We start from the raw sequence: 9,062 nt of genomic DNA on the forward strand, positions 1-9,062 counted from the left end.
AACTTCCCAGTTACATGACAGAGTAAGAGCCTATTTTTTGCCCCAGCCAATTTGAGTTGAGTTTTCTTTAACTGGAGCTAGTAGGACACCACTGTGCCATGTTTTCTCAACACAGCTAAATGTCCCCAAAGAAACAATTATGCTAAGTGCCCCGCCTTAGCATAGTACAAAATCCATGGTAGTCACTGAAAACTTTGTTGCGCCACCGGCATTTAGGACAGTTTGATTAGATTTGACACTGAAACTAGAAAGGAGGAACAATTTACGAAAGCATAGAAAACCCATTTTGTGGCTCCACCACAACTGGCGGTCTCCAAGCCAGGCACTGGTCCCCAGCTCTCAACATCCTACTAAAGTCACATTACCCCTGCCACATTACTTCACAATCAGAGTTAAGCAAAAAGTCATTTTTCAATTTCAAAGCCTCTCAATATTTTATACGGATGATGGTCAAAGTTCTTGAACCCAATAAAGACATATGTGGTTTTCTGCAAAATGCTGGCCATATGATCACTTCTTTCAAAGGACAGTAGTAATCTGTATGAGCGTCAGTAGTAATCTCTATAGTGGGACAGTAGTAATCTCTATGAATGTCCCAAGCAAGTTGTTTCATGGTACCCAGTCTAAGTTCTAGGACAATTCAACATACACATGAACACAACTTCTACAAGGACTATATAAATCAAGAAGTTAATAAATATATATGATGTATGTGTATAGATATCATATTACTATGGAGATGACCACATAGTCATCTTGGTCAAAAAAAAACCAACCCATTCAGTTTGCCCACATTCAAAGCTCACTAAAGCACATTGTATTATGAATTACTCTGACACTTTTTGCGAAATCCTGACACCTTTGGACCTCATCATTCACTCATCTGACACCCACAGTGTTTCCAGGAGCAAAAACAGTATCTGTGACCAAGGTCCCAGGCTGCCAGAGTTTGTATTCTAACAAAAAAGATGCACAGTAAATAAGCAACTAAAGAGGATTGTTTCAGATTGCAGTAAATGTTATGAAGAAGATAAAACAGGATGGCATCAAGGAAGTGAGTCTAAGCAGTAGAAGACATTTTTCTGGGTGCACAGTTTTGAGCTCAAATATGCTACTGACTCCTCCTCCAAGTCGCTGTGTGTTTTGGCCCTTAGCTCTCTTTTTTCTTGAGCTCATAGCAGAAGACTGCTCAACTCCCAGTGAGGGGCACAAAGAAATGTTCATGTCCCTGGAGACGGTCTGCTCTGTCCTTTCCTTCCTCCTTCTACACTGTCTTCCCACTAACAGGTCCCATTTCCTTCCTTTGAAAATCCTGCCAAGGCACCCCACTGCCCCTTTCCAGTACAATATCCAGTTACAGACTTGTCCTGATTTTACAAATACCCATTGCACCTGGTGGTCCACTTTCCACATTTGGACAGTGGGTTTAACATTGGCAGCCAGCATCTGGAGGCCATAGAAAGCCTGAGCTCAAGCTCCCTGTGTGTGACTTTGAGGACACACAGCCAAGGATGCCTCAGTACAAATGGCAAACCGATCCGGAAATCACAGGCTGAAGGATTCTCAGACAAGACTTTGCACAGGCAACCTGGAGCACCAGTGCCCCCTCATGGATGAGCCCTGAAGCATCTTCAAAAGAACATGCACAACCAGCTCTCCAAGACAGAACCCAGCACCACTGCCATCCTCAATGATGAGAATCACAATGTATGCTGTCAGGAGAAGCTGCATCTCCCCACCCTCTCAATTCCTCCCCCCAAAACATCTGCCCTGCCAGATGTTTCATTCTTGAAATCGCCATCTTTAAGGATCTTTGCTTATGCTTCCATCTCAATGAAACACAAATCTTAGGACAAGTCATTTCCAGAAGGAATGAGTCATTTATCAGTTAGTAAGGATGAATTCACATAGCTCTTTATTAATAGCAGACTTTGACCTAGGGCAAAAAGAAAAGCTTTAAGGGCACTGATCTACTCAGAGCATTGGGAATCGTTCAGAAAGAGTCAGCCTTAAAAAGACAAACTTGAATCACTAGATTCATGTATAATATCTCAGTCAATGCTACCCATGACTAAAAAAGTGCAAACTATTATTACTCTGTTACAATCTACAGGTGAGGAAATCAAGACAATACCACAGAACCTGGCATATGGCCAAAGTTAAAAATCTAGTCTCTTTTTTACTCTTTTACTCCTTTACTTCTTTACTTTGCTCATAGCAGAATAGTTGTTATAAAAGGAAATTTGTTTTTAAAAAAATGAAGGAAAAGGGAGGACTAACTATCTTCTAATGCTTATATAGAAATCCCAATGGAAAAAACAGTGTGGAGAGGAAAATATAACCAGAAAGTACCATTTCTGAGCTTTGAGATCAGTCTGATTTTGTCTACATCTGATTTTTAATCTCAAAATTTAAGACAAGTCTTAGGTTTCTAACTAGCAAGAAAATCATATTTTTCTATAAGTGAAAGCTTATAGAGGCTTTTCCTAATAAGTGTATTTATTTACTAGTGAATTATAGTTAGGTTAGCTTCCAACCCCGTTGTGAAATAGACAGCCAACCCTTCAACCCAGCAGCTAGCGCCTTTCATCCAGACTTCAAAGAGCAATGACAGGAACCCATCCTTTCCCTATAAAAGGAAGGATCTGAGGCTGCTGGGGACCCAGAGGCCACTTCACACAAAGCAGGGTCATTAATAGTACAGTCATCATTATCTTCATTATTATTGGAGTCTGTGGCCTCAGGAGGCTTTTAATGGATTTCTGTAGGGCCAGAAATGTTTAACTTCAGGATAAGATAAGCTTGACCCTGGTAGAGTTTCTCCACACAGAGTTTAAAAGGTATGCTTTTTCTCCTTAAATAATGAAGTATGAGAACTTAACCAACTACTTATACCCATAGACTGCTGGCTATTTGACAGGGACAGCTTGCTTGGAAGTGTCCAGTAGCAAGAGGAGAGGCCAATTAAGGACTGGGAAGTATGGTAGGAAATCTTCCTCACAGATCATTTATGGTCTAAAACAGAGGAACGTGTCTGTTCCTTGATGATCTTGCTTGGAACAGCAACGCATCCCTTTAGAAAATTACCAGAACACTCTAGATAATATTCTTGTCGAAATGAATGACCAGGAATTAGAGACATTGAATTACTCAGTTACCCAGCCCATAAACAGCAGATTTAGCACTTGAATGCTAGGGCTCTGGCCACTCCTCTTGCTGTCTACCTAAATAGACCAGCTAGGCTCTGGCTATGGCTCCCGGCGGTAGCCAATTACCCTTTGCCGAGTGCAGTTGTATCTGGGGCTTTGCATCAATCGTTCAGTGAAGCCCTGATTAATAGTATTCCAAAATTCTCCAAGTTCGGGGCCAGTGTGGAAGTGTGGCCAATACCAGCCCCCTGGTCTTGCAGCCCAGCCAAAAGTCAAGTCAGCCTTACCTGGCGCAAAGGTAACCTTCAAATCAGTCCTAGTGGACACCAGCATCTCACAAATGTGTTATGCACTAATCGGATTCTCCCACAAAAAGGAACTGTGGGGAGTAGGGTGCTGCCTTTCACCTCCAGTAGATCAGCTTCCTTAAAAGGCTACCGTTGAGTTCGCTCCAGTGCAATAGGCTCTCCACTGTGGAGGTTCGTTACAGACCCTCTGTGAGAGGACAGAGAAGCAGCACCAGGAACCTTCAGGGAAGCTCCGGAGGTAGTTTGACTCTGTCCTTCCCCGGCTGCAAGAGCACACAGCAGGACAAAGCAGAGAACATCTTTTCTGGGAGTTTCCCTGTGGACACTCACTCAGCTTCCAAGACTGAAGTCTGAAAAAGGACACAGCTGTCTAGTACTAAAGTTTTTGCTTTTGTTTTTTAAAAAAGTCCAAACCCAGATCTATGCTACAAAGGGAAATTCAATTTCTGATCTGACTTAGAAAAAGTATGTGGTTTGCAGACTTATTTTAAGGTACTGAAGTTTGAACCCTGAGTTATGTCCCCATTCCATTTATTTATTTGTTTGTTTGTTTGTTTGTTTTATTTTTGAGACAAGATCTCTCTAATTTTCCCAAGCTGGTGTCAAACTTGCAATTCTCCTGTTCCAGCTTCCTGGAGTACTAAGCCTACAGCCATGCACCACCACACCCTGCAGGTTTATAGACTTTGTTAAGAAATGAGCTAGTCAGTGATAATAAGGCAGAGCTACATAACACTGAAAGCTCTTTAATACAAATTTGACCTCTGTTGACTTGTTGTGCACATCTCCTTTTTCTTCTTGCTTTTTCTACCTGTGTTCCTCTTTCCCGTCTCTCTTCAGGGTATATATGTAAAAGAAAGAACATACCAATAGCAACAAGGATCTGAATTTTAATTCTGAAGACAGCAGTGGGAAAGGAGGACCTCAGTGATCCATGTTCTTTCCATCCAGGGAGCCATGCTTAACTGAGGCTTGAGATGGTCATTTCCTCCTCCAGCTCACTGCGCTGCCCACCCCTCTTTGCTGGCTCCTCCTCACATGCCTCCTCTCTTCTGTGCATCCTTCTGTCCAGCCAGGCCACCGCAGTTCCAGAATCCAAGGCAGGGCATTGGCACTGTGAGCACAGCTCTGACCTCAACCTGCACAGCCTATTCAAAGCTGGCAAAGAATGCTTCGGTCACATAAGATTAACTCCTCACATCAATCATGGGCACGTTCTGTTGGATTACTACAAGAACCTTATGACAGAGGAGGTCATGAAGATGCTAGTGGATCTGGCCAAATCCAAGGGTCTACAGGCTGCCTGACAGCACATGCACAGTGCTGAGAAGGTCAAGTTCACTGAGCATAGAACAGTATTCCTTGTGGCCCCATGAATCCAGTCAAATACACCTTGCTGGTGGATGGCAAGAATGTGATGCCAGAGATCAACAGGGTTCTAGACAAGATGATGTCTTCCTACAATGTGTCCAGAGTGGTGTCTGGAAGAGATACACAGGCAAAGCCATTATGGACATCATCAACATTGGCACTGGAGGCTATGACCTGGAATCCTTCATGGTGATGGAAGCCCTTGTGCCATGTTCTTCAGGGTCCCTAGGTGTGGTTTGTTTCCAATACTGATGGCACTCACATTGCTGAAACTCTGGCTAACCTGAACCCCAAGACTTCCCTGTTTATCATCGCCTCCAAAACCTTTACCAGCCAGGAGACCATCACCAATGCAGAGTGGTGAAAGAGTGGTTTCTCATGTCTGCCAAGGATGCTTTCACAGTGGCAAACCTCTTGGTTATTCTCTCTACCTACACCACAGCCAAAGTGAAGCAGTTTAGAATTGACCCTCAAAACATGTTCGAGTTTGATTGGGTAGGAGCACGTGACTCACTGTGGTCAGCCATCAGACTCTCCATACACCACATGTGGGTTTTGACAACTTTGAGCGGCTATTCTCAGGAGCTCACTGGATGAACCAGCAGCACTACCAAACAGCGCCCATGGAAAAGAAGGCCTCTGTCCTCCTGGTGCCGCTGAGAGTCTGGTACAATCAACTGCTTTGGGTGTGAGATAGAAATCTTGCTACCCTATGACCAGTACCTGCAATGTTTTCCTGCCTTTTTATAGCATGGAGTCCAGCAGGAAGTATATCACCAAGCTAGGCATCTATGCGAACTACTAGATGGGCCCTATCATGTGGGGGAGCCAGGGCCCAATGGCCAGCTCGTATTCTACCAGCTTATTCACCATGGCACCAAGATGATACCTTGTGACTTCCTTATCCCAGTTCGGATCCAGCACCCAGTTCAGAAGGGTCTGCATCACAAGATCCTCCTGGTCAACTTCTCTGCCCAGACAGAGGCCTTGATTAAGGTGACATTGACCAAGCAGGCCCAGAAGTAGCTCCAGGCTGCTGGAAAGAGTTCAGGAAATCTTGAGAAGCTGTTGCCATGCAAAGTCTTTGAAGGAAATCAACTAACCAACTCTGTTGTGTTCACCAAGTGGACGCCATTGATCATTGGAGCATTGATTGCTCTGTGCAAGTATAAGATCTTCATTCAGGGTATCATCTGAGACATCAACAGCTTCAGCTGGTGGGGAGCAGAACTGGGAAAGAGGCTGGCTAAGAAAAGCAAGCCTAAGTTTGATGGCAGTGCTGCAGTGACCACTCATGATTCTTCCACCAAGGGGTTCATCAACTTCCAGCAGCAGGAGGCCAGCACTGAAAAAGTATAGCTGCAGCCCCAGCTATGACTTGTCCTCCTTGCTGTAGTCTGAACTGCATGGCCCTGCCCAGAACACCCGCTGGTTGCAGGCTTGGATCACCAGTCCTTTGGGGGAATTTGGTCTGGAATTCATCAACGCACCTCTTCAGCCCATTCCTCTTGCTTTCCAACCAGCTGAAATGCTTCCATTTAGCTATATTTTCTGACCTGTGTTCACATGGTTCACATCCCAAGTAGAAAAGTAAAGATGCCACAAAGGAAAAACTAAAAAATAAATCAGGAAATATGCATTCAAACATGAATTTCCTATCTCAACAAAATGTTCTTTATCTCTCCCACAGCTGCCTGCCAAGCGCCAAAAGGTTTAAGGGTCAATGATTATCATCTCTCCATTCAGACATTGACATCTGAGAATATGCTGACCTTAAAGACTGGACTAAGTCATTCCTAACAGATGTTAATTTGTTGGCTCCATTTTGGCCTCTCCTGAGGTCTGTATTTTGTCTGCATCACTATATTAAGATGGTGATAACCTCCTTGAAGTTATAAAAATGTTCTGATAAGACTTATCAATCCTGGATTTGAAATTGAACAGATACCCAGAGTGTATTATGGTAAACTTTTAACCTACTCCCAAGATGTGTGTCCACAAAGACAGAAACACAGGTACATGCTTTGGGTCTCATAAAAGAATTCTCCATGTACGTGGATATAAATCATTCCTACTCTAAATGTAACATAATTTATTCCATCCACTTTGCAATTACTTCTGTCAGCTCCTGGCAAGAATCAAGACCATTATAATAAGAAAATTAGTGAAACTCCCTCCCTTAAAAATTTTGGAGGGTTTAAAGTTTGGAAGACATCACTGACACATTAAAACAGTGATAAAAATAACCCAACTTTCATAATGGAAACATGATCAGAACAGATAGCTCTCAAAAGAAGAGTCGGAAATGACCAGTGTGTACGTGGAAAACAGTCAGTTGTATATCACTAATCATCAGAGAAATGCAAATCAAAACCATGGGATTTTATCTCCCCCTGGTTAAAAAGGATATAATAAAAAAGGCAAAAAAGACAGATGTTGATGAGAACATGAGAAAGGGATCAATACTGCTGGTGAGAGGGGAATCCGTGTAGTTATTCTAGAGAACACTGTAGAGGTTCCCATAGAAAGTTTGAAAAGAAATACCTTGTGTGCTGTATGTTCTAAGGGAATGAAATCAGTGTATCAGAGATAGCTGCACTCTATTCACTGTAGCACTATTATTATAGTCAAGATATATAATCAACTGATGTGTCTACTGACAGATAAACCCATAAAGAAAATTAAATATGCATTATATATGCAATGCAGCATTATCCAGCCATTAAAAAAGACAAAGTCCTTTCACGTGCAGCAATGTGAATAGACTGGGACATCGTATTGACCAGACGCAGACAGACAGATACCACATGATTTCTCTCCTATGTAGGGAATCTCAGAAAACTGAACTCATTGGACCAACAAGCAGAATAATGGTGACCAGAGAGCAAGGAAAAGTGATAGGACTGCTTCATAGTGCAGTTACAGCCAGACAGGAAGAATTAAATATTGGTATTCTAGTGCACAGAGGGTGAGAACAATTCACAAGGCTGTACCAGAGAATCCAAAACAGCTGAAAGAGAGGAGCATTTTGAATGTTCTCATCACAAAGAAATGATAAATATGTGAATTGGAGGATAATCTATTTTGAGTTGATCAACACTCCATGTATAACTGCACCAAAGTTCACATTATACTGTACAAAGAGGTACCACAATTTTGTCAACTTGAAAACAATTTACATAATGATGCTTACTGGCTGCCTTTCCACAAGTCCCACAGTATTAGAACGATACTTCTGTTTCTGTGTAGCTACAGTCACTGAAGCCCTGGGGAAGGAAACATCTCCTTGCTGTTGTGTTGCACAGGAAAGAACAAGATGTGGTTGTTAGGCTGAACTGGGCTCAAAACTTAGGGCCACAACTTACCAACTAGTTGGTAAATTAAATGAAAGAGTCAAGGGTGCTTCTTCACTGAGTTATCAGAACTCAAAACTGTCCCTTCAACACATAGATTCAAAGGGGCACCATAACTGAAGCCCATCCCCACCGTCCCTGTTGACCTTGCCCTCAAACTCTGATTATTGGATGAGACGTTGCATTGTTACAAAAAGCTTGCTAACTTGAAGTGATGATAGAACTTGCCAAATGCTTCCATTTGGCATGTAAGAGCCAGAAGCATGAGGTAAAGATACAAATTGTTCATAATTAAATAGTCAAAATTCCTCAGAATAGGTCATCTATGTGCCTTCATCACTTGGAATAGATGAGTTACAACAAAAATATGGTTGAGATAGTGAAGGAGGTCTCACTATGATTGAGCAGGGAAGATGGGAGAAAAGTCTAGAACATTTACTGTGGTAATGCAAACAGCCCTGGGCTAGGCCATAGCATCTATCCTCACTGTGGAGTGTGGGCTCCTTGGGGGGCAGAGAACACAACCAAAAAAGAAGAAAAGACAGGATTACATTCAGAAGTGACCACGCAGACCTTCACTCTCCCTTCCCTTTTGCCAATGCCTGAAACTTTTGAGTGGATTGATTTCATTCCAAAATTAAAGCTAAAGGGCTTAAACTTCACAAGTCTATTTCAAACAAGGTGTGAGAAATGTGACTCCCAGTGAAAACATAGTCAATCAATCAACAGATGTCAAGAACTGGTTATCAGGTTTCTTTGCTCCTTCTCCTCCTCCTCCTCCTCCTCCTCCTCCTCCTCCTCCTCCACCTTCTCTCTCGCTCTCTTTCTCCTCCTCTTCTTCCTCTCTCTCTCTGTCTCTCTATCTCTCTCTGTCTCTCTCT

The 9,062-nt window shown here is 42.7% G+C and overlaps 1 pseudogene; it reads left to right on the top strand.

The window, feature by feature from the left end:
- Window positions 1–4,495: 4,495 nt before the first annotated feature.
- LOC100727420 (glucose-6-phosphate isomerase-like) lies at window positions 4,496–6,187 on the top strand (annotated as a pseudogene).
- Window positions 6,188–9,062: the final 2,875 nt, after the last annotated feature.

The sequence above is a fragment of the Cavia porcellus genome, unplaced genomic scaffold (genome assembly GCF_034190915.1).
Source record: "Cavia porcellus strain 051 isolate PalLab524CR breed Dunkin Hartley unplaced genomic scaffold, mCavPor4.1 scaffold_2, whole genome shotgun sequence".
Classification (NCBI taxonomy): Eukaryota; Metazoa; Chordata; class Mammalia; order Rodentia; family Caviidae; genus Cavia; species Cavia porcellus.